The sequence below is a fragment of the Sapajus apella genome, unplaced genomic scaffold, assembly GCF_009761245.1.
Source record: "Sapajus apella isolate SASKATOON/1434 unplaced genomic scaffold, GSC_monkey_1.0 scaffold34, whole genome shotgun sequence".
NCBI lineage: Eukaryota > Metazoa > Chordata > Mammalia > Primates > Cebidae > Sapajus > Sapajus apella.
Window position 1 is genome coordinate 3132659 of NW_022436974.1, and position 26595 is coordinate 3159253.

The window sequence follows — 26595 nt, forward strand, 5'->3', positions numbered from 1 at the left end:
ACCCTTTAGTTCAGCAAAGTTTATTATTACTCACTTTCTGAAGCCTACTTCTGTCAGTATATCCATCTCAGCTTCATCCCTATTCTGTGCCCTTGCTGGAGAAGTGTTTGGAAAAGAGGCATTCTGGCTTTTGAAATTTTCAGCATTTTTGCATTGGTTTTTGTGAATGTTGTTTTTATTGTTGCTTTCTTTTTGTTTTTCTTCTTCTAACAGTCAGGCTCCTTCTCTACAGGTCTGCTGCAGTTTGCTGGGGTTCCAATTCATATCCTGTTTGCCTGGGTATCACCAGTGGAGGCTGCAGAAAACCAAAGTTTGTTACCTGCTTCTTCCTCTGGAAGTTTCATCCCAGAGGGGCATTGACCTGATGCCAGCCCAAACTCTCCTGTATGAGGTGTCTGGTGACCCCTGTTGGGAGCGCTCACCCAGTCAGGAGGCAAGGGATCAGGGACCCACTCAAGGAAGCAGTCTGTACGTCTTTTAGCAGAGCTGTTGTGCTGTGCTGGGAGAATCCCCCTCCTCTGAATTGGTCTGTAGACAGGAAAGATTAAGTCCATTGAACCTGACACCTTGGCTGCTCCTCCCCAAGGTGCTCTGTCCCTGGCAGGTGACAGTTCTTTCTGTAAGAGCCTAGCTAGAGTTGATAGAATTCATGTGGGAGGCCCTGCCCAATAAGTAAGGATGAATCTGGATCCCACCTAAAGAACCAGTCTGGCCTTGATCTGCCACAGCTGCTGTGCTGGACTGTGGGGAGTACCACCCTGTCCAAATGTACCAGTCTCCCTAGCACTGGCTGGGGAGAACTGCCTACTAGAGTCACAGTAATGGCAGTCACCCTTCCCACTAGGAACTCAGCAGTCTTAGGCAGACTCCAGGCTGCTGTGATGGCCAGCAGGATTTCAAGCCAGTGGGTCTTAACTTGTGGAGTTATGTGAGAATGGGACCCGCTGAGTGAGGCCGTTTGCTTCCCTGGCTTCAGCTTCTTTTCCACAGGAGTGGACAGTTCTCCTGCTTATATTTCTTTTAATGTTTTCAGAGTGAGGTTGATCATCTGTAAAGTGATTATCAACCATTTCTATTATATCATATTTATTTACTCTATTGCTTATCATTAATTGTCTTATATTTTAAAAAATATCTTAACATTTCTAAGCCTAGTAGACAGTCCTGAAGAAACTTAGTCCTGAAAAAGCAAGCTAGATAAATAAGAAGGAAATCATCCAATCTTACTCCATATCACATACTTGTCATATGTGATAAAGACATTAATGGGGGTTAGGGGATACCACTGAACAAAGTACCTCACACAACCCTAATGGTGAAGGAATGCTCTGTGAAGGGAATGGCATATAATGGAGATCCCAAAGGACAGTTAATAGAGTAATGAGGTGAGTGAAGGGTGGGACAGCATTTCAAGTTGAGAGGGTTGCAAGGGCAAAGAGGTGAAGGGATAGGAATCTGATGTGGATACAGCTTATCAGGATTAGTGTGTGGTAACACCAATCAGAGAGAAAATGCAGAGAGCTGGTGAAGTAAGATCTTGAGAGTACTGTGTTATGCAATGGAGCTAGCGCTGACTCTAGGGGCAGTGGGAACAAGATAAGAGGTTTCTGTTGTTAGATCAGTGGGCTCACTCCGGCTAACAGAAGAGCGAGACTTGAAGCACAGTGCGTGTCTCAAGCAGTCCAGATGGGAAGATAATATTAGACTGATATTTATAGTTGAAAGTATGTAGTCTGGAGTAGCAGATGACAACCAGGTTTGTGGTTGAATCTACTTGGTAGATGAACATTTACGACATTGAAGACACACACAAAGAAAGAAGAAAATCATGCGATACATTTTTTACACTTACTTTTCAATGTTAAGACTGTAAGTGGGGAAGAAGCGTGAGTGAAGTAATAAATATAAAAGCAAGCAAGCTATAATGGGTTCCGTTTGGGGCATGTGAATTTGATGAACATGGGAGTGCTTCATATAAAAATATGCAACAGACCATGAGCTACTGAGTTCTGAACCTGAAGAGATAAATTGGAATTGGGAGTTAAAAAAAAAGAAAAAGAAAAAGTCATCAATACATATAGATACTAATGGTAGCCATAAAGAAAATGGCATGGCTCCCTGAGAGTGCCACTTCATACCAGGAGTCTCAGACTCAAATTCCTCCTGGGCTCTGACATTTTGTAAAGTGATGTATGGAAAAGGAGACAGATCATATAACTCCAAAATTGTGAAAGTTTAACTGACATCCAGTGGAAGATAATACAGCAAAGAGGATTAGAAGCAGAGCCTATAAATCTACATATCTATTAGAGAGAAAAATTTGAATTTTGAAAGGTTAAAGTGATAACCAACAGGAATGCAGAATTTTCATACAATTGACTGAGAGACGAACAGTTGTAGTTTTCACTGCTTATGCATCCTGGGTGTAACAGTTTACCTAGATATTTAGTAGCAACTTTCCACCCTAAAACAGAGCCAGGCATTTTTTCCCCATCCCAACTTGGTTTTTATTATTACCCTCTGAGACAAAAGAGAGAGAAATATCACACATTACACCTTGCACATATTTTGCCCGTTCCTCTGTCTATTTAGAATAAGGCTAAACAGACAGTTTCACAAACTTTCTACAGTATCTCTTGCCTGCCACTTTTAGTCACACTCATAATAAAATACTGAAAGTATGATAAAGAGGGACTTGCTAATTTCAATAGAAGCTCCTTCAACAGAAGCTTGAAGGCAGCAGAGATTTAGGGATAGAACTAGTCCTGCAAATATTAACATCTCAAGTTCTGTTTTACTGTCCAACCTGACATACACCTGAACAGTAAGAATACCTAAAAGGCATTAATAGATTAATTAGAAGACCATTTAGGTTACTGAGCTGCCATGGAAATTTTTTACTAAATCTGTTAATGAAATTGCCTAATTAAAAACAAAACAATAATTAAAACAGACTTAATATCTCTACAGAACATTTCTCCCAAAAATCACTGTCAGGGTTAAGTTACTATTATCAGTGCAGATCATAGCCAATAAATAATAAGAATTTAGAATTATTTATCATCTTCATACCTGTATGAGAAGGACAAAAATTGAAGCAGAATACAATTTCTGAACATGAAAATAAAACTGTATCAATTAGAGCTTCATTTTTATTTCTCACTTTGTAGGTTACTTAATGATATAATGGTTTTACCATTTATATTGCGCCTTGGATCATATGAGTTTGTGAAGTTAAAAGTCAAAAATTCCATGTAAGAGACTATATTAGATTTAACACAGAAGATTATTGAAAGTAGTGTAGTTTGTATGCAAGCAGTAAAATTTTTATTTTAATGACTGTGTAGTGATAACATTTTTGTAGCAAGGATTTCAAAATTGAAATTGACAGGATTTAAAATAATACAGTGTGACTTTCTTTCTTCCTAGCTGGTTATCCGTAATTTCTTTATCTTGCCTAATTTCTCTAGCCAGGACTTACAACACTCTGTTGAATAGGAGTAGTGAGAGAGAGAGAGCATCCTTGTCCTGTTCCAGTTTTCAGGGAAATGCTTCCAGCTTTTGCTCATTCAGTTGGATCCTGGCTGTGGGTTTGTCATAGATGGCTCTTACTATGTTGAAGTATGTTTCTTTATGGCCTAGTATATTGAGAGTTTTTAACATAAAGGGATGTAAAATTTTATCAAAAGCTTTTCCTGCATCTACTGAGATAATATTTTTTTAAGTTTTGTTTATGTGATGAATGACATTTATTAATTTGCAAATGTTGAGCCAACCTTATGTCCCAGGGATGAAGTCCACTTGATCATGGTGTATTACCTTTTGAAAGTGCTGCTGGATTCGATTTTATAATATTTTGTTTATAATTTTTTATTATATGTTCATCAAGAACATTATGTTGTGTCTCTGCCAGGTTTTGGAATCAGGATAATTTTGGCAACATAGAATGAGTTAGGGAGGGGTCCTTCCTCCTCAATTTTTTGTAATACTTTTAGTAGGATTGCTACCAGCTCTTTTTATACATCTGGAAGAATTCAGCTGTGGTCCTCCTTTATCAGGGATGGCTGTTCTCTTCAACCAAACATACAGCTTCAGTAGGGACTTATATGGAATGGTGAAGGAGAAAGGAAACACCCATCTAGCCAGATCAGCTGAATCAACGGTGATCAGTGGGGTCAACTGGTAATCAGTGGGGTGATGTCACACCCAGATTTCATGAGAAAGAGACCAAAAACAATTGCAACGAAAGCAAAAATTGACAAATGGGATCTAATTAAAGAGCTTCTGCACAGCAGAAGAAACTATCAGCAGAATAAACAGACAACCTACAGAATGGAAGAAAATTTTTTCAAACTATGCATCTGACAAAGGTCTAATATTCAGATCCATAAAGAGCCTTAAAAAATCTACAAACAGCCCCACCAAAAAATAGGCGAAATACATGAACAATTTTCAAAAGAAGACAAGAAGACATACATGTGACCAACAAACATATGAAAAAAAAGCTCAATATCACTGATCATTAGAAAAAATGCCAATCAAAAATACAATGAGAAACCATCTTACTGTAGCTATAATTAAAAGTCAAAAAATGATAGGTGCTGGTGAGGTTGTGAAGAAAAATAATGCTAATATGTTGCTGGTGGGAGTACAAATTACTTCACTCATTGTGGAAAGCAGTGTGTCAATTCCTCAAAAACCTAAAACCAGAACCACTATTTGATCTAGCAATCCCATAATTGGGTATATACCCAAAGGAATATAAATTGTAATATCATAAAGACACATGTATGCACATGTCCATTGCAGTACTAGACACAATAGCAAAGACATTGAATCAACTAAATGCCCATAAATAGTAGTCTGGATAAAGAAAATGTGGTACATATACACCATGGAATACTGTGCAGCTACAAACAAAAATGAGATCATGTTCTCTGCAGCAACATAGATGGAGCTGGAGGCCATTATCCTTGGCAAACACAACTAACAGAAAACCAAATACCACATGTTCTCATTTCATAAATGAGAGCTAAATGATGAGAACACATTGACATAGACAGGGGAACAGACACTGAGGCCTACTTGAAGGTGCAGGATGGTAGGATGGTGAGAATCAGGAAAAATAGCTAATGGATTTTAGGCTTAATATCTAGATGACAAAATAATATGTTTAACAAAACCCCATGACATGAGTTTACCTACATAACAGTCTGTACCTAAAATAAAAGGTAAAAATAAATAAAGCAAGATTGATAATGGAGAAGATAGCTTATTTACAATACAATTAGAAAAATTTGAACTAATAGATTTAATCTAGAAAATTTTCATTATGATGCCTATTCAAGTTGTAATTTAAAAAAATTCCATTGATATATAAAAAGTGATAACCTGCATATTCACTCAATCCAAAATATTATCTACCATAATTAAAATATTATCTGCCATAATTATAATGATTACAGCATAATTCTGGTATAACTATGGTATACCTAAATTTATTTAGGTATTTTATTTATTTATTTAAGTATACCTCTATATATTTAGGTATACCATAATTATACCTAAATTATGCTGTATTAATTTTTCTTACATTATTGGAAATTTACATTAAATGCTGGTGATTCAAACTTTTAACAACTATTTTTGGGCATAACTATTCAAATGTCTTTTTAAATGTAATTTACCTCTGTATCTTAGATGCAATTAGGTTGTATTTGGGAAAACAAAATCTCAAAAGCTTCAATTAGGGTGATTTAGCTCAGGTTCTTGTTTTTGTGAATTCTTTTAACACAATTGTTTCCCAGAAAATGATATTCTATTTACTTTCCATATATCTCAGATGAATGTTGAAGTTATATGTACAACTTCAAGGGACTCCTTAGAACACAATGAATAAAACAATGGAAGCACAATTCCAGAAAGACCCACTTAGTATGTGAAATAATCATCTACATTTCTGATTCACTCTCCAACGTGTACTGAGGAACAGGACTAAAGTCAGCAACACTGAAACCAAAAAAACAACCCATATATATCCAAATACTAAGTAGATATAAAATATCTCAAATTTATTAATAACCATCAAAACGTACAATAAAACTAAAATTATATGCCAATACACACCCACTATAATGTCGTTAAGTGGAAAAGACTAGCCAAGGGTTGGCAAGGTTTTGGACATGTGGTACTCTCACATACTGACTTGGGCAAATAAATTGGTACAACTAGATTTAGATTGTTTCTAAATATTTACTAATACTAATCATATATCTACTCCATGACCCACAATTTCACTCCTATGAATATACTAACATAAAAGTGTTTGCATGTGTATACATATATATTTTTTTTTCCTAAATGAAATATGCAAAGTCATTCATAGGAGCAGTATTCAGAATAATGCCTCATTGGAAACTACTCTTCAGAAAACATACCTAAAATTGTGACATATTCACTGCATTAGTCAGCTCAGGCTGCTATAACAAATATCATGGACTGGATGGCTTAAACAACACTTATTTATTTCCCACAGTCCTCAAGACTTTGAGGTCCACGATGCTGTCAGATTTGATTCCTGATGAGGGTGCACTTCCTCATCAGGAAGAAGGCTGGAGAAGATGGCTGTCTTCTCATTGAGCCCTCATGTGGCAGAAGAAGAGAAAGCTGCAGCCTCTCTCTCACTTTCTAGAAGGAGCCTACTCCCATCATGGAAGCCCCACTCTCATGATGTCATCTAAAGCTAATTATCTTCCAAAGATCCCACTTTTAAATATCAATACATTGAGCGCTAGGGCTTCTACATATAAATTTTGGGGAGAAGCAAACATTCACTCAATAACATTCAGGGAGTGAAAATATATTTAGCAATCATAATGAATAAATTCTATCTATATGTAACATCATGGATAAATTTCACAATTATAATATTGCACAAGAGGCTGTACTCAAAAATGTATGTAGTGTATAATTAAAGTTTTATAAAGTTCAAAAACAGGAAAGGAAAATTGGTTGTGTTAGAAGTCAGGATTGTGGGCATCCCTGGGTAGGACAGTCACCAGAAAGAGGTACAAAGCAGGCCACTCAGATGCGGGCAATATTCTGTTTCTTTTTTATAATGTTATTTATTTATTTTTAATTATACTTTAAGTTCTGGGGTACATGTGCAGATCCTGCAGAATTGTTACATAGGTATACACATGCCATGATCATTTGCTGCCTCCATCACCCTATCACCTACATTAGGTATTTCTCCCAGTGTTATCCCTTCCCCAATCTGCCCATTCCCTGCTATCCCTTCCCTAGCCCCCCACAGTCCAACAGACCCCAGTGTGTGATGTTCTCCTCCCTGTGTCCATGTGTTCTCATTGTTCAACACCCACATATGAGTGAGAACATGTGGTGTTTGGTTTTCTGCTCTTTTGTCAGTTTGCTGAGACTGACAGTTTCTAGTTTCACCCATGTCCCTGCAAAGAACATGAACTCATCTATTTTTATGGCTGCATAGTATTCCATGGTGTCTATATGCCACATTTTCTTTATCCAGTTAATCATTGATAGATACTTGTGTTGCTTCCAGGTCTTTGCTATCGTAAACAGTGCCATAATGAACATATGTGTGCATGAGTCTTTATAACAGAATGATTTACGGCTAGTGCTCGACTTACGACCACAATTGGGACCAGCAGACCGGTCGTAACACAATTTGGTCGTAAATTGAGTAGGCTATATGTACAGTTGAAATGGTGCACGAGGAGTTGGTAGTGCTGCCGGAAGCTGGTCTGCACTGTCGTACGCCCAGCTGGGCAACGTTTGCGCTGCCAGACGCGGAGCAGTCGTGGCTAGCAATTGCGGTCGTAAAGTCGAATGGTTGTAAGTTGCATAGGTCGTAAGTTGAACAATACTTGTATAATCCTTTGGATATATACCCAGTAATGGGATTGCTGGGTCAAATGGTATTTCTATTTCTAGATCCTTGAGGCATCACCACACTGTCTTCCACAATGGTTGAACTAATTTACACTCCCACCAACAGTGTAAAACTGTTCCTATTTCTTCACATCCTCTCCAGCAACTGTTGTCTCCAGATGTTTTAATGATCGCCATTCTAAATGGCGTGAGATGCTATCTCAATGTGGTTTTGATTTGCATTTCTCTGATGACCAGTGATGATGAGCATTTTTTCATATGTTTGTTGGCCTCATAAATGTTTTCTTTTGAGAAGTGTCTGTTCACATCCGTCACCCACTTTTCAATGGGGTTGTTTGTTTTTTTCTTGTCAATTTGTTTTAATAATTTGTAGATTCTGGATATTAACCCTTTGTCAGATGGGTACACTGCAAAAATTTTTTCCCATTCTCTTGGTTGCCAGTTCACTCTGATACTTGTTTCTTTTGCTGTACAAAAGCTCTTAAGTTTAATTAGACCCCATTTGTCTACTTTGGCTTGAGTTGCCATTGCTTTTGGTGTTTTAGTCATGAAGTCCTTGCCTATGCCTATGACCTGAATGGTATTGCCTAGGTTTTCTTCTAGGGTTTTTATGGTTTTAGGCCTTATATTTAAATCTTTAATCCATCTGGAGTTAATTTTTGTATAAAGGGTAAAGAAGGGATCCAGTTTCAGCTCTCTGCACATGGCTGGCCAGTTTTCCCAGCACTGTTTATTAAACAGAAAATCCTTTCTCCATTGCTTGTTTCTGTCAGGTTTGTCAAAGATCAGATGGTTGTGGATATGTGGTGTTACTTCCGAGGCCTCTATTCTGTTCCACTGTTCTAAATATGTTTTGATACCAGTACCATGCTGTTTTGTTTACTGTAGCCTTGTAGTATAGTTTGAAGTCTGGTAGCCTGATGCCTCCATCTTTGTTCTTTTTGCTTAGGATTATCTTGGCTATGTGTGCTCTTTTTCTGTTCCATATAAAGTTTAAGGTGGTTTTTGTTCCAGTTCTGTGAAGAAGATCAATGGTAGCTTCATGGGGATAGCATTGAGTCTATAAATTAATTTGGGCAGTATGGCTAATTTAACGATATTGATTCTTCCTATCCATCAAAATGGAATGTTTTTCCATCTGTTTGTGTCCTCTCTTATTTCCTTGAGCAGTGGTTTGTAGTTCTCTTTGATGAGGTCCTTCACATCATTTGGTAGCTGTATTCCTAGGTATTTTATTGTCTTTGTGGCAATTGTGAATGGGAAAGGCCTGGGACAAAATTCAACAGTGCTTTATGCTAAAAACTCTCAATAAACTAGGTATCAGGCTGGGCGTGGTGGCTCACACCTGTAATCCCAGCACTTTGGGAGGCTGAGGCGAGTGGATCACGAGGCCAAGAGATTGAGACCATCCTGATCAACATGGTGAAACCCCATCTCTACTAAAAACACAAAAAATTATCTGGGCATGGTGGCACATGCCTTTAATCCCAGCTACTCAGGAGGCTGAGGCAGGAGAATTGCCTGAACCCAGGAGGCAGAGGTTGCGGTGAGCCGAGACCGTGCCATTGCACTCCAGCCTGGGTAACAAGAACGAAACTACGTCTCAAAAAAAAAAAAAAAAAATAGGTTTCAATGCAAGGTATCTCAAAATAATAAAAGCTATTTACAACAAACGTACAGCCAGTATCATACTGAATGGACAAAAACTGGAAGCATTCCCTTTGAAAACTGGCACTAGACAAGGGTGACCTCTCTCACCATTCCTATTTAACATAGTATTGGAAGTTTTAGCTAGAGCAATCAGGCAAGAAAAAGAAATAAAGCGTATTCATTTAGGAAAAGAGGAAGTCAAACTGTCTCTATTTGCAGATGACACAACTACATCTTTAGAAGACCCCATCGTCTCAGCCCAAAATTTCCTCAAGATGATAAGCAACTTTAACAAAGTCTCAGGATACAAAATTAATGTGTAAAAATCGTAAGCATTCCTATACGCCAATAACAGACAAACAGAGAGCCAAATCATGAGTGAATATTCTGTTTCTTAGTCTGTGTGCTGATTATATGGGTGAGTTCAGTTTTTGAAAATCCATCATACTGTGTATTTGTGATTCATGTATTTGCCTATACCTTATAAATAGTTCAAATTTGCATGTGGTGGGGAAAGAAGCAAACGTCATAATTTTTTCGTCCAACAGAAACCTTACTCAAATTCTTAAAATTTATTTGCCTTGAACCAATTCTTCATTCTGAAAATTTTCTCCAGACTTCTGGAATGGCATTCTTTACTGGTTTTCCTCTCACCTCCCTTATTACTTGAATATCTTTTGTCGGGTCCTCTTCCTTTACCTAAGCATCACCTTGACTGCCATGTAATATATCACATCTCTATGAATTTAAGAAACATCTTTATGCTGATGATTCTCAAATTATATCCCTAAACAAATACGAGTACTGCATTCCATATTTATGTATCCAGCAGTTTATTCTATTTACTTGGATGTCCTAAGAGCAATTAAAATGCAATGTATCTAAAATGAAATTTCTGATTCTTCTATCTAAATGTATTCATCTATTTCCTAACTTGCCAACCACTTTTTCCCTTTTCAGTAAATGGTTCTGTCATCTACTCACTTTCTCAAGTCAGATATTATTTTCATATATTGATGAGATAATATCCTTAAACCATAAATTGGATCATGTCTCTCTACTGTATAAACTCATTCAATATTTTTTTTTATATTTTTGTGTTTTTCTAAACATCCATTTCTCTCACTACACCATGAGCTCTATGATATAGAGAGAATATTTATTTTGTTGGCTAATTGCATGTCTATTGTGTAACATGTAACCTGAGAATAGGAAATCAATATCCAAATACCTTAAAATAAAAACAAAGACAATGTCAACTATACTCCCTCAAAGCACATAACAAAGATGATTTAAGTAATAATTTAAGTGCAAATATCTCCAAAATGAAAAGTTACGACCAAGACATAACAGGATTGAACTTAAAGAGAACATCAGATATTTTCTCCCATTCTTACTCTACTATTCACAATGTTAAGTAGGCAGATACATTTTGGGAGAAATCAATATAAAACATTGTTGTGGAAGATCCCACAACCAGTAAATTCACCAAAAAGAAAATGCAAGTGATCAATGAACACAGGAAAAATTTCAGTTTTTCTAGCAATATAAGAAAAGCAAATTGAAACAAAATGTGCAGGTATTTATATTATTGTCTCTGTATTGTGAAGAAATGAATGCAACCTCATTCTAGCGTAAAATTATCAAAAGCTGCTGGAGGGAAAGCTGATCATATGGCTGAAAAAGTTAGCAAAGTCAAAACAGCACAGTGTGATTTGTCTCAAAATAGATCATTTTCAGAAACATATTTTTTCACCAAATCTGCTATATAAATGACATTTTATTCTAAAATCTTTCCTTAATTTTCAATAATTGTATTTGCTTATTTCTTTTTCTGAAAGTACTGTGTCTCCTTCCTTTCTTTGCTTCTCATGCTCTTTACCTTGCACGACTGTTATTTTTGTGCTGGTATTTTATCTTCTCTAAGAGTGGCATGCCCCTTGATGTCAACACTGATTTCTAATGTATATTTTACCTCCACATTTAAGAATGTATACTATATAAAGGATACTATAAGCATTTATGTTACTATATTTTATTTAATTTTTGTTTATAAAATATGTGTAACATAGTTATTTTTGTGCCCATTCGCAAATGAAGAAATGGAAGTTCAATTAATTAAAGTATTTTGTCAAAAATCAAGTAGTTGACTAACTGCAGGAAAATCCAAAACCTAGACCCAGATTCTTTCTTAGTGCATTCAGGCTGCTATAGCAAAAATCCCACAAACTGACTGGGTTATAAACAACAGAAATTTATTTCTCACAGTTTTGGAGGCTGCAAAGTCCAATATAAAGTTGTCAGCAGATTCGGTATGTGGTGAAGGCCTGCTTTCTGGTTCAAAAAGACCCCTTTCTCAGTGTAAATTCACATGGCAGAAGGGGGAAGGGAGTTCTCTTGGGCCTCTTTTATAAGGGCACTAATCCCATTCATGAGAGTTTTGCCTTTATGGTCTAGCCACTTCCCAAATGTCTCATATCCAAATAACATCACACTAAGCATGAAGACTTAACATAGAAATTTCAGGGAGATACACATGTTTGGTCTGTAACAGTCTGTTTGATATTCACTATGCTGTATTGCTACTTATGACAACCTCTCATCTCGGGCATTGCACATATATACACACAGAAGATGACTGTCAGATGAATGCTTACTAGAAACAAACCTGAAGAGTTCTGATTACCAATCCAAAAATAAATAAATAAATAAAAGGATATGTATTGATTACTACTATATGTAAGGTTATTTTACTTTTTTTTTTTTAAAAAAGAGAATGAATATGTGTTTAATTCAAGTTTTTTCATTAAATGTTTTAAGAATAAAAATGATACTTCTGTAACATAATTTTAAGAATGAAGAAAGAAGAACTAGGAAAAAGGAAGGAAGGAAAGAGGAGAGAAGAAGGGAAGGAGGGAAGGAGGGAGGGAGGGAGGGAGGGAAGAAAGGAAGAAGGGAAAGAAGGAAGGAGGGAAGGAAGGAAGGAAGGAGGGAGAGAGGGAAGGAAGGAGGGAGGGAGGGAAGGAAGGAAGGAAGAGGCAGAGGGAGGGAGGGAGGGGACAGAGAAAGGGGGAGAAGGAGGAGGAGAAGAATGAGAAAAAGAAGAGGAAGAGGAGGAGGAGAAAAAGGAGATGCAGAAGGGAGGGAGAAGAAAGCAAAAAAAAGACAAAAAGGAAAAGAAAAAAATGAGAAGGAGGAAGGAAAGAAGAAGGGAGATGGGATGGGAGAGGAGGAGGAGGAGAAATAGAAGGAGAAGGAGATCTCTGAGCATTTCCAAAAGGTTGTCATGTTCATGATTTAACAATTTCTTAATATGAGAGTTTTTCCACTATTATACTACCACCTTAGAACAATATAAAGGGACTTTTGAAAGGCCAGTAAATCCAATTCTAGCAGAGAGCTTCCATATACAATAACATTAAAATAAATCAGTACTGCAAGAACTAGAAAGACAAAGGCTGATAATTGATTTGATCAAACTTCACAGTGGCTATCATGAAGATACTCTATGTAATTCAATTGAGTAAGAGTTCAAAAGGTCAGTTAGTATCCCCTGTGTACAGATAAAAAATAAGTAAAATACATAACTACTGACAAGGACTATGAAATCTAATATAAACATTAAAAAACATAAATGATTATACTAATAGGTAAGCATAAATTACAGAGAAGGATATGTCAAGCACTGTGGGATTCATTAGAATTTTCTGGATATAATTAAAGTACAACCTAAAACTTAGTATTCTTAGATGAGTGTTATAAGAGGATACTTACTTTTAAAAAAACACATGGAAATATCTCTTTATATAATAAGTTAGAAATTTACTTAAAGGGTTTTTTCCCCCAAGGAAGTGGTGTAGAAAAGGCTATTTGTGTGCCATGCCACTCAGCTTTCACTCACGAATGATTTCAGCTATAGTTATGGTAGAAAATTCTCAAGTTGATTGGGAAAACTTCATTTCAAAGACATAAATATGCCTGGAATTACGGGGAAGTAAACATCTTTGACAACAGCCTTCAGCCAAGGTATCCGGAGTTAATGGAGAAATGCTTCAGTTAACAGCTTTCAAACTGGCAATTCTGAGGTGCACTTCATATATTTCCTCAAAAGGTTCCCATCAGGATTAAGTCTTAGGTGCCGACAGCAGTAACCAAATGAGTCACAGACAGTACTTTATCCCTTTTCTTTTTTGTCTGGTTATTTTCCCCCTTTCCTCACTACTGCTTTCCATCATTATCTGTAAAACAAACTTCTCACACTCAAATCGATGACTTAGGTCATGCCTTCAAGACAACTCATATAAACAATGGAAGTTATAGTATGGAAGATAGGTTTGAGAAGACTTTAGATAAATTAAGAGGTGGTAAGTACATGGAGATGTTACCTCCTGTATCCATCATCAAAGAGGGAATATAATGTAATAGATCATCAGTATGACCACATTGAAGGTATAACTGTTAACTGAAAAAGATGCAGTTTCAATGGCATGATGCTTCTACATCCTGTGTATATGTATTTTTAAAAGTACCTTAGATAATATTTTAGTTAATTCATATTTTTGCCTGAATGGGAAAATATTCACTAATATGGTTGCCTTTCATATGACTATTGAGGCAAATTTTAGATTTGACATGAATGTTGGCATTTACAAAAGGAGTAAGAATGCCACTTGTTAATCTCACCTCACTGTGATATTTAATACAATTCTCCTCAAATCAAAAAGGGAGATAATTTTCTTTTTAAAAAGGGGGAGTAGTAAAAAGAATGCATAGTCAGAAGATATTTCTCATATTTGACTTGAAAATCAATGTTAGACACAATTTCAGTGCCATCAGCTGAACATTAGTAAGTTGCTTTTTTTATTTTGTGTAAAAATAGAACAAGCTAGTATTCACATGCCATAGCTTTAATATTGCTTTTATAATACTGAAATTAACTCTAGGTTTAGATCCCTGAAGGGCACTTAAATATAATTTGGTTAACTATCTCCTTCAAAACTTAATATCACTCATGATTTTAAGGCTTTCAGGCAAGTGGCAAATGCATTATCTCTATAAATATCCTAGTCAATGATTGTGCCAACAAAAGAAGCTTGTGTATTCAGAATGTAGCCTTGTCAATTCATTCTAAAAGAGAAAACTCGTATTAAATTTATTTTTGTTTTAATAAATCTTTGTTTTGATACTATCAATTAGTGATCATTTATGAAATTAATTTCCTGCTTTTTCTATTTATGGAAAATAAGCTCATTTCCTTTGAAAAACATATTTCAGATTATGACATAAACTTCTTGAGATTAAGAATCCCTTATTTACATTTCTGTTAAAATCTGTAAAGTTTCTATTAGAGGCTCTGTGTGTATAATAGGTATTTATTTTTACTGAAATAACTTATAAACCATAATGACCCAAAGAAACAATAAAATTCAGTGTGATATTGAAATCTTTGTTGTAACATATGTCTTTTCCACTTTGCTCAACATCTGTTGTAGGCTTTGATGAATACAGTTTTTATCAAAATATTTTACATTTTCTTGAATGTAATTATCAGGTACTATATTCACCTAATTTATTAAAATAATTTTGATTACTTCTTTGTGGGAGAAGTTGAGTTACACAATTTCTGTGCGGAAAATACAAGTAGCATGCAAAATAATATGCTTAGTGAACTCCATAGCTGAATATTTTCACTGGTAGTCTTTTTTGAAAATGATTGTCTAGTAGAGGTGTAGGGTCATGCTAATTCAAGTGTTATCAGCAACAAGAGTAAAAGTCTTATTAATTAGGCCAAATATAGAAATCATACAATTTTTTAAAGATGTATTAAATAGGTTCATAGTATTTAAGAGATTAGCAGGCTAGTATACTTTTCCTGTTTTATTCTAAACTTTATAACTGTTATTTCCATATAAATTTTACAAATATCAAAGTAAACATTTTATTAAATATGAATATAATTATAATAATCTGATGTTTAAATATATCCCAAGATTGAATTTGTAAAACAGATTTCTAATATGTTCATCTATGAGAAGAAGGCCTTGACTGAATGACTGAATTTTCAGTATAAGGACACTTTTACATACCCCCCACTGACTCCCTAATTTTCTCCATTCCTTAATTCCTAAACTCCATTAGCACATCAAAGAAAGTTCAACACATGTCACCTTAATGTTGTAGAGAAGTGGGGAAACATCCTTCAAATGTCCTTCTTTTATTTTAAACAACAAGTAAAATCAGGACAGAATTTGTCCTTTTGCTAAGTTTCTTGGCTAACCAACATCTACACGCCTATTACTCCGAGGGATACACGCACATGTGCGCGCACACACACACACACGCACACACACACACACACCTACTTTCACTCATACATAGACCAAAGAGCTGACATCTCATAGACATAGGATGGAACTGATCGGCGGGCAACATGTGGGGTTGTACAGAGTCACCTGCTTAGATCCCACGCTTATTTTAATATTCTGCTATCACCATATTGAAATTATTGATAATATTTTAATAGCACCTTACATTCTCGTTTTGAATTGGGCCCTAAAAAAGTATGTATCCAGTCCTGGGTAGACACAATTTTAATTTCTATTAATATTATCTATGAACAATCTAAACAAATTAGAACCGTTTCTTAATGAATGAAACAATGAAAACATCCACATTTGCCAGGATGGGCTAAATTATGTTGCCGTGACAAACTGTAATCTCAGTGGCTTAAGAAAAAATAAAAACAAAGTTTGATATATTAATCATGCTATATGATGGATCTATGTCTACTATAGCTCAGCTGGGTACTCTGCTTGACATCATTCCGTTATTCCTAATTTCCATTACTGAAGTATTTTAAAACATTGTAAAATAAGATGTGGAAAGCAGAGATATAGATATTTATTGTGATCAGAACCTCTTACCAATAATGTAACTTCTTCAGTAATGAGAAACACCTACTTACCTTTTATGAAAGATTCTAGAGTAATTATCTGCTGATGAGGGAATGAAAAATCAAAGGGGCTATTTTCGCATGTGAACCTGTGCTGCTGAAAAAGTCTCAAATCCTAAATTATAGATGATATTTGAAACATGTGATTCAGTAATAGTAAAGGTACTACATTTGCTGGTGGTATGTGTTGTGCTTACAGCTACTCACATCCCAAGGCCAACACTGCTTTCAATACTTCCAATGGAAACCACTACTTAATGTTCATATAGCATGCTTTTAAAAAGTGGGACATTCATATGCCATATAATACACCTTGAAAAAGTGAGACATTCCACACTAAATCAGCAATCTGACATAACTTTAAATTACCTATTTTCACTATTCCCCAATCCGTAATCTAACCACTTGGCACAGTCTTTAATTCTGCAGAATTATCATGCACTTTCTTTATTTCCTTCACGCAAGCTTTTCCCTTTATCTTTATATGTGAGTATTCCTTTTCTTTCTCCTTGATGACTCCATTCATCTGATGTGGATAATGCATTCTTTAGTCTTCAACTAAAATGCTACTCTTTGAAGAAGTCATGGCAAGTCTGTGCACTTTGAGTGAGGTGCACTTATCTGGGATTCCAGTCTATTCCATGCTATCCCTACAATATCATATGTTTTCTGATCTATTCAAATATTCCTCTACTTTCTCATGTTCTTCATTAGACTATGAGTTCTGAGAGGACAGGGCTCTGATTATTTTGTTCACCAGTAAAAATTCAGCACTTATCATAATAAATATTATTTGAATTAAATTTAACAAATAAGCTTATTAAAGATTCTAGGAAAAATAGAATGAAATAATTTATAAGTTGAGACTAATGTTCATTTTTTCATATAATTCCACATGTTCACATTTGCTATGACTATAAAGAAATAGGAATTGTTTATGGTCACTTTTGTATCTATTACATATAAGCAATGCAGACTATGTTTTACTGGAAGCCATTATGCCTCGGGAAGCAATATCCAGCAGTGGCTTGGAAGTAAACTGATAATTCAAATGCTGATGGTTCTATTACCTCTGCTTCTAACGTGATCTACAACTGCCTGTAACTGCTTGGTATTCTTCAGACACATTTTGCTTATTTTGAAAACAAGAGTGATGCAACAGGATACAAGGGTATAATGGCTTATCTGGTTTAAAGAGGCAGTTACAACTTTTGAATATGTGCCAGTGTGTGACTTTGGAAAGTCCCTATGTACCTTCCTTCCTAGTTTCCTTTTGTCCAAAAATAAGTATAAAAATATCTCACAAATATACTATAAGCACCATATGAAAAAAACATACATGGATATAGTGTAGAAATGGCAATGAGTTCTACACAAACAATTTTTAAAAATCAAAAAGGTTTATTTAGAATATACCAAACTACCAAAAATTACATTATTGATTGAAAAAATATGTATCTTTGTCTCTAGGGGTATAAAATATACTGTATTTATATAGCAACTAGATATATACAAATGTAGCAACATCAGATATTCATATATATGGAGAAAATATGCTAAAAGAAAAATATGTATATATACACATATACATATGTATAAATACTATGTGTATATATGTACATACATTCACTTACATAGGAACATTTTTTTTGTGTGTATATATATATATATGCTTAATAGATGCTGTGGATAATGATTTCAGCAATAATTTTAAAAATTAGATAAAAAGGATTATTAAAAAAATTAAAAGTATTCTAAGTTAAATACTATATAAGTATTTACTTAGTTGATATAATCTTGGAGATCATTGCGCTGCTATGAAAGCACACGTATAACCATTTTTAAGAACTGAGAAAGCCTAAAGAGTAATATAGATATTTAATTAGTGAATTTTTAAATCACAACTTCCATTTCCCATTAATTCAACACAAAATCTATATTTCTGATTTTCTCCTTTTCTATATAAAAGTTGTCAATGTTAAAAAAAAATGAAGAGAGAAAGTAAGTAGTCAGCAGAAAGTTTTACTTAAGTCACTTTTATACATCTATGAAAGAACATTGGTATTTGGATACTATGTAAAATTTTATATTTAGGTACTTTAGATATTATGTTTATACAGTTAGAAAGTCTACGCATTTATGAAACTAAACAACATCATGGATTGTACAGTTAAAAAAACAAGGAAATGGGATTTACTACTCTTCCACTAACTCCTCCAAGAACCCTCACTTATGTTACAGAAATAAAGACCTAGCCTTCAGAAGACTTACCTTTTCTCCTACATGCCTGAATCTGCACCTATTGCCAACATTCCTTTGGCCATGCCTGATAAAATAACACGTTGTTGTGCAGGTATTGTATTTCATCTTAGGGGCAACTTTCTAGGATCTAAATTAGATCAAAATCAACTTACAATTTCAAAATGTGCCTTTAGCATTTAAGTATCTTAAGGGGTTTTATTTTTGGTGAAGGGTAAACTTTTACAATAAGCCTTTCTTATATAGAAATTCTAATCCACTGTAATCTCCTTTATAGGTATCCTTCCTTCCAAGTAATCTATAATCAACCATCACAACTGAAGACTTACCTTTTTATTTTTTAATTATTACAATTAAACTTACTAAAAATACACACATCAAACAATTCATTGTCCAGTTCTGCTAAATATAGCTACATTCCTTCCTCTCCAATTAAAACTCATGACACTAGTTTAAGATCCATTTTGTCCCAGATCTTTTTCTGCAATGTAGGATTTAAGCTCATCACAGCTATTAACGTTTCTTAGTTAATATATCTTATGGTGGCTCAACAAAGTACGTAATGCAAACTCTAAAAAGGCAGTACCAAGAACACAGGAACTAAAAAAAAATAAAATGTTTGAAAAATGTAGTTTTAAAAAAGCCAACAAATGATTTTAATCTTAAGTTTGCCTGTTTGTTCATGTCCTATACTTTGACAGCCACTTACGTATGTATGTATGTATGTATGTATGTATGTATGTATGTTCCCCTATTTTTCTGTGCCAATGTCAGTTCTATTAAACAAGGTTGTAACATATTTCTCTTTTATTATTCTTCAATATGCTAGGGGCATCATTTTCCAGTTTTTCTAGCACATATAATGAAAAATCTATATAGTTTTATGAGTTATAAGAAGGGCTTGGGTAATAAAAATGAGAACATTTACAGCCCTCAGTTCTTTGATAACAGATAGCATTTTGGATAGGTACCTTCAAAGGTGACATTTTTGTTCTTCATATGAGTTTTATGAATGTTTGCTTTATATTTTATCTCAGTGACTTTTCATCTTGTAAGATTAGCCTTGTACTGTTCATGCTACAAAAGATGCATATGGTATTGTGGTTTTCTTCCTTTATTGAACAATTTTATACATGTAATAATACCTTTTGGTGGACATTTGTGGAGTGTTCTTTAGAGGAACAATCACATTACAATCTCAGAGCTGTTCTATCCTTTATTTTAGGTTATGAAGGAAAAGTATGTAATAACAAATTTCTCTAGAAACACTGATATTTAAAGCTTTCAACAATATAAGACATTACAACGAAATGACTTAAAGATGAGAATATTATAGGCTTAAGTCTATTTAACTGTTTAATATATGTTAATTCGTCCAGATAACTTAAGAGTATGATATATACGTATGTCTGTGTACAGGTCTATGTCATAATGTAAGTATTTAATAGTTGATATAAATGACAACCAAATGTATTACTATAGTCTCTAAATATTACTCTTAAGAAAATAATTCTAGGCACTACATACTATTTAATATTCTACAGAATTGTATATGTGTAATCTTTCAATGTAGCATATAATAAAGTTAGTTCACATATTCATAATTTTTATAATACTGCACAGAGTTCCCAGTGGCCAAACCATTAACATGTTTTCTTATTCTATAAGTATTTAAGCTTATGTGTGAGTGTATTACACTAATGAGATCTTGTTACCTACACTTCATTTTCTTTATACCTATTATTGTACACAAATTCTGCATATTTTCCATTTGTTGTATGGGTAATCATTTTTTGATCAATTTTAATTGTGACATCATGAGTAAAATCTATCTTAGACTTTGGGCAAATCCTTCCTGTTAATCCATGTCTCTTTCAAATCTCACTCAGATGACAAATATTTTTCTCTTTCAGACTATTTTCAAAAAAGAATTAACAGATTTTCTTAGACCTTGAAGTTTGCCAGCACCCCTACTTACAATGTTGTTTAACTGGGATTTTTCTTGTGTGATTATACATAGGAGAATAACAATGTAATTTCTAACTGAAAATAAAAATTATTCTAAAAAAATAAAAAATAGTCCTCAAATAGAAATTATTTTATTTTTCTTTCCAGGTCTACAGAGAAACCTAGAAAGTATTAGCACACTACAAGTTAACTTGAAATTCTGAGTATATTCTCAGGCTACCGTCTTGTCTCATGGGATGCTAGGGTTTCGTTATTAAATCTGTTTTCTTTCTAATTTTTTTTCTAAGCAGCTTCTGAATCACATTATCCCAGACTCATTTTAAGGTTTAGGTTTTCCCGCTATTTCTATTACCCTAGAAGTAGGCCTTTGACTGCCCATATATTGCAGATATTTTATCAGAAAACGACAGCAAAATGATGCTCTTGTCTTTGTCATGTTTGAAATTTAGAATGTGGGGTTAAAAAAATAACGTAAAAGAACTCACAAGATCTGTTAAAGATCATTTAAGAGTTCCTGCATGATTAGATGCTAGGTTATAGGAAGATCATGCTGTAGGACTGGCTATGAATTCAAGATTCTGTGATATTTATTAAGGTAACATAAAACACAGCAATATTAACAAGATTTATGGTAGTTAGTACAGCTTAGCCCACTTAACACAACCAGGACATAACACATTCTTTGAACAAGTAGATTTAAAATTTTAAATAAAGCCTTGATTACTAGCGAAGATACTTCCCTTATGTCATCTTTTTTTTTTAATTCTTTTTGTTACTAGAGCCTGATTACTTTTTAAGCACTGTGTTACTTACATTACTAGAATTATCTCAGTAATCTACACAAATCCCATGACATCAGTGTACTTATTAATCTAATTTGCTGACAACTATACTTAAGTCTAAGGATACATAATAAGTAGGTACAGAGTCAGAATTCAAACTGAAATCTGGTTGCCTGCATAACAAGAATGCTTAACTTCTTTAATGACGAAGAGAATAATGAGAATAGAGGAGATCAAGTGATTTCACAGCAACGATATCACTTATATTACATCTATGCATTGATTAACAGAGGGCAATTTTACCACTTCCTTACCAATAGGGAACATTTCATAATGGTACTAATCTTGTCTTTGTTTTAAAAGTTGCAATTTTGTTAATCATTAATTTTAGTACAATTTTTAATTTTTAAAAAATATTGTATTAAAATATTGATCCTGATCAATCAGTTTTTGGGTATCTCCTTTAAATTTCTACCCATGGCAAACACCTCATTCACCATACCCCATTCCTGATCTTCTAGAACCTTTTTGTTGTGTGTTTCTTACAGTTTTAAAAACAATAATTGACAAATAACAATTGTATAAATTTACGGAGGGCAATCTGATGTTTTGCTATATATACACATATATATGTGTACGTATCTATCTATCTCTCTACAATGTGTGAGTGTATATATATAAGTTTAAGCATATATCTTATATATGTGTATATATATCTATACACACACACAAAGATTTGTAGATAGATTAAATCACGTGAGTTAACATGTCCATCACTTACCTACTTATTTTTCGTGGTGAGAACATTAAAAATCAATTTTGAAATATACAATAAATTAGTATTAACTATAGCCATCATAATGTGCAATAAATCTCTAAAATGTATTCTTTCTATCTAGCTGGAACTTTGTACTCTTTGATCAACTTTTTTCCTTTCCCCACTGCTACACCCACTTTGGTCAACATAACTCAAGATGCTACTGCCTTCTAGTGGGTAGATGACAGGGATGCTGCTAAATATCCAAAAATGCACAGGACAGCCTCCACCAATAAGTATCCAGTCCAACATATCAACAGTGCTGTAACTGAGAAATCCAGGGAGAGTAAGCTCTTCATGAATTATAAAAGCCTTTAATACTCATTATCTGATTCAACCACTTTCAACCACTATGTCAGATGATGTTTAAAAATACATTGAATCCTACATCTCTTCTCCATGTTTATTCTCTTAACATTTGCTATGATGTTCATTATAAATGTTTGTTTCTATGCATTTATAGATCAAACTGCATCTATCAATCTCCTAGGTCTGCCATAAAAAATTTCCACAAAATTAGAGGTTTAAAGCAAAAGAACTGTATTTTTTCATAGTTATAGGGGTCAGAAGACAAAAATGAAGATGTCAGCCAAGCCACAGTCTTTCGAAGATACTAGAGATACTACTCTTCTAGCTTCTGGTGGCTCCATGCATTTTTTTTTTTCCTTAGGTGCACATTTTACAAATGTCTGCCTCTATCTTTACATAACCTTGTCCCGGTGTGTCTTTCTCTACCTACATGTTCTTATTTTTTTGTTGTTTTTCTGAAAAACACCTATCATTACATTTATGGTTCACCTGGTGAAACCAGAATGGTTTCATATCAAAATCTTTCACTTAAACCTGAAAGGCCCTTTTTTCCAAATAGGATCATGATCACAGGTACCAGGGTTAAGATTTGAACAAATACTCTGAAGGGTACAGTTCAACCCACAAAATTGGGATATTCATATTTGTGGAAATTTCCTTCATTTTATATTATCTTATGCTATAAACCTCATTCTAAATTAAAATAATAAAAAAAATTACTAATGTCCACATGGGAGAATCTGAATAAACATGAAGATTATGCTAAGAAACCTTTTAAAGGATTAAAATAATAAAAATATTTTGACTTGAAGAAGATGTAAAGGAAAGGCAACAGCATTGCCTAAGGGTGACAAGAGAATGGATATTTATTAAATGTCCACTGCCACTTTGGTGCTATGCTAGCATATACACACACTATACAAAGAAAATACAATCAAGAAGGTTTTTTTCAAGCACCAACAAATAAACACATCCTTGATATGGTTTGGCTGTGTCCCCACACAAATCTCATCTTGAATTGTCACTCCCATAATTCTCATGTGTTGTGGGAGATAACCTGTGGGAGATAATTGAATCATTGGGGTGGTTTTCCCCATACTGTTGTTGTGGTAGTGAATAGCCTTATGAGACGTGATGGTTTTATAAGGGAAAGTCCCTTTCACTTGGTTCTCCTCTCTTTTGATTTCTGGCATGATTGTGAGGTCTCCCCAGCTATGTGGAATTGTGAGTCCATTAAACCTCTTTTGCTTTATAAATTACCCAGTCTCAGATCTGTCATTATCAGCACTGTGAAAATGGATTAACACAATAAATTGGTAACAGTAGAGTGAGGTGCAGTTCTAAAGATACCAGAAAATGTGTAAACAACTTTGGAACTGGGAAACAGGCAGAGGTTGGAACAGTTTGGAGGGCTCAGAAGAAGACAGAAAAATGTGAGAAAGTTTGCAACTTCCCAGAGATCTGTTGAATGGCTTTGACCAAAACGCTGATAACAATATAAACAAAGAAATCGAGGCTGAGGTGGTCTCAAATAGAAATGAGGAACTTGTCGAGAACTGACGTAATGGTGACTCTTGCTATGTTTTAGTGAAGCAAAGGGTGGCATTTCGTCTCTGCCCTAGAGATTTGTGGAACTTTGAGCCTGAGGGAGATGATTTAGGAGATCGGACAGAAGAAATTTCTAAGCAGCAAAGCATTCAAGATGTTACTTGGGTGCTGTTAATAGCATTGAGTTTTAAAAGGGAAACAGAGCATAAATCTTTGAAGAATTTGCAGCCTGATGGTGCGATAGAAAAGAAAAATCCATTTTCTAAGGAGAAATTCAAGCTGGCTGCAGAAATTTGCATAAGTAATGAGGAACCAAATGTTAATTGCCACAACAATGGGGAAAATGTCTAAAGGGCATGTTAGAGACCTTTGCAGCAGCCCCTCCTATTACCAGCCCAGAGGCCTATGAGAAAAAAAATATAGTTTTGTGGGCCACACTGAGGATCCCCTGCTATCTGCAGCCTAGGTACTTGGTGCTGTGTCCCAGCCACTCTAGCCATGGCTAAAAGAGGCCAAGGTACAGCTCAGGTCATGTCTTTAGAATGTGCAAGCCACAAGCCTTGGCAGCTTCCACATGGGGGTTGAGCCTGCAGATACACAGAGTCAAGAATTGAGGTATGTGAACCTTTGCCTAGATTTCAGAGAATGTATGGAAACATCTGGATGTCCCAGCAGAAGTTTGCTGCAGGACTGGGGCCCTGATGGAAAACTTCTGCTAGGGAAGTGCAGAAGGCAAATGTGAGGTTGATGCCCCCATACAGAGTTCCTACTCAGGGACTGCCTCATGAAGCTATGAGAAGAAGGCCACTGTCCTTTAAACCCCAGAATGGTAGATCCACCAACAGCTTCCACCATGTGCCTGGAAAAGCCACAGACAGTGTCAATCTGTAAAAGCAGCTGGAAGGCAGGCTGTGCCCAGGAAACCCATGGGAGTGGTGCTGCCCAAGGCCATGGGGGCCCACCTCTTGGAGGACTGTGACTGGGATGTAAGACATGAAGTCAAAGGAAATCATTTGGAAGCTCAGAGATTTGACTGCCCCGCTGGATTTCAAAATAGCATAGGGCCTGTCATCCCTTTGTTTGGGTTAATTTCTCCCATTTGGGACAGCTGTATTTACCCAATGTCTGTACCCTCATTGTATCTATGAAGTAACTAACTTGCTTTTGATTTTACAGGCTCACAGGTGGAAGGGACTTGCCTTGTCTCAAATGAGACTTTGGATTGTGGACTTTTGAGTTAATGCTGAAATGACTTAAGACTTTGGGGGACTATTGGGAAGGCATAATTGGTTTTGAAATATGAGGACATGAGATATGGGGGAGGCCAAGGGCAGAAGGATATGGTTTGGCTGTGTGTGCACCCAAACCTCATCTTGAATTACAGTTCTCATAATATCCACATGTTGAGGAAGGGAACTCTTGAGAGATAACTGAATCATGGGGTGGTTTCCCCCATACTATTCTCATGGTAGTGAATATGTGTCATAACATCTGATGATTTTATAAGGGGAAACCCCTTTCACTTGGTTCTCCTTCTTTCTCTTGCCTGCCACAAACTAACATGTGCCTTTTGCCTTCCATCATTCTTGTGAATCCTCCCCATTCACATGGAACTGTGAGTCTATTAAGACTTTTTTTAAAATAAATTACTCAACCTCAGGTATGTCTTTATCATCAGTGTGAAAATGGACTAACACAATCATATTAATTTGTATTTCTTTTGCAAAAGTCATGTAAAAATTTATTTCAGCACATTCTACAATGACTCAATTTTCATTAGAGATAGTTCTGTTTCTCAAAGTGCATTTTATTTAATTTTCTTTAGTTGTTCTATTGAAATTGTATTTATTTGTGCAACATTTATAAGTAGGTAATACTTTATTATATACCTTGAAGTTTATTTGAATGTATTTTTATGGTGGTTTAAAAACGTATTATGGACAAATAGTCTTTGTTCAATATATTTTATATTTCCTGCTCATCTAAATTATACTGGAGCCCAAAAGGTAGATTTTACTTTCTTCTTTATCTACCTCAGCCCCTAAGACCTTGTTAAAGGTTAATAGATAACTAATCATTGATATAATGCCATGCTAAAATACATTCAATTATGACCTCTATGATATCATCATTTCTAATTGAAAAGTACAATATGTGATACAGAGTTAAAAACAATGAAAGCCAAAAAACAAATATATTTAGGATTTATAGTATGCATAAACACCAAGGTCAAAATAGGCTAACATTTAGTTAAGCCCTCTGTTAGATCAAGAAGTTGAGGAATACTGTTCTTACATGACACGCTTCTTCACCTTGGGTTCCCCCTACCACTCTGGAACTTGCTTTATACTATTTCTTATCTATAGTTTTCCTTGGAAGCA

At 35.0% G+C, this 26595-nt stretch overlaps 1 protein-coding gene and 1 long non-coding RNA gene across 2 annotated transcripts in view; one reads left to right on the top strand and one right to left on the bottom strand.

Annotated features, from left to right (window-relative positions):
- CNTN5 (contactin 5) overlaps positions 1-26595 on the bottom strand; it is a 1397849-nt gene that overhangs the window by 1292073 nt on the left and 79181 nt on the right. The window lies entirely within an intron of this gene.
- Positions 4328-22353, top strand: LOC116563300. Its single transcript, XR_004274324.1, has 3 exons — positions 4328-4567; positions 7863-7872; positions 22343-22353. It is a non-coding gene; the product is annotated as an uncharacterized LOC116563300 (long non-coding RNA).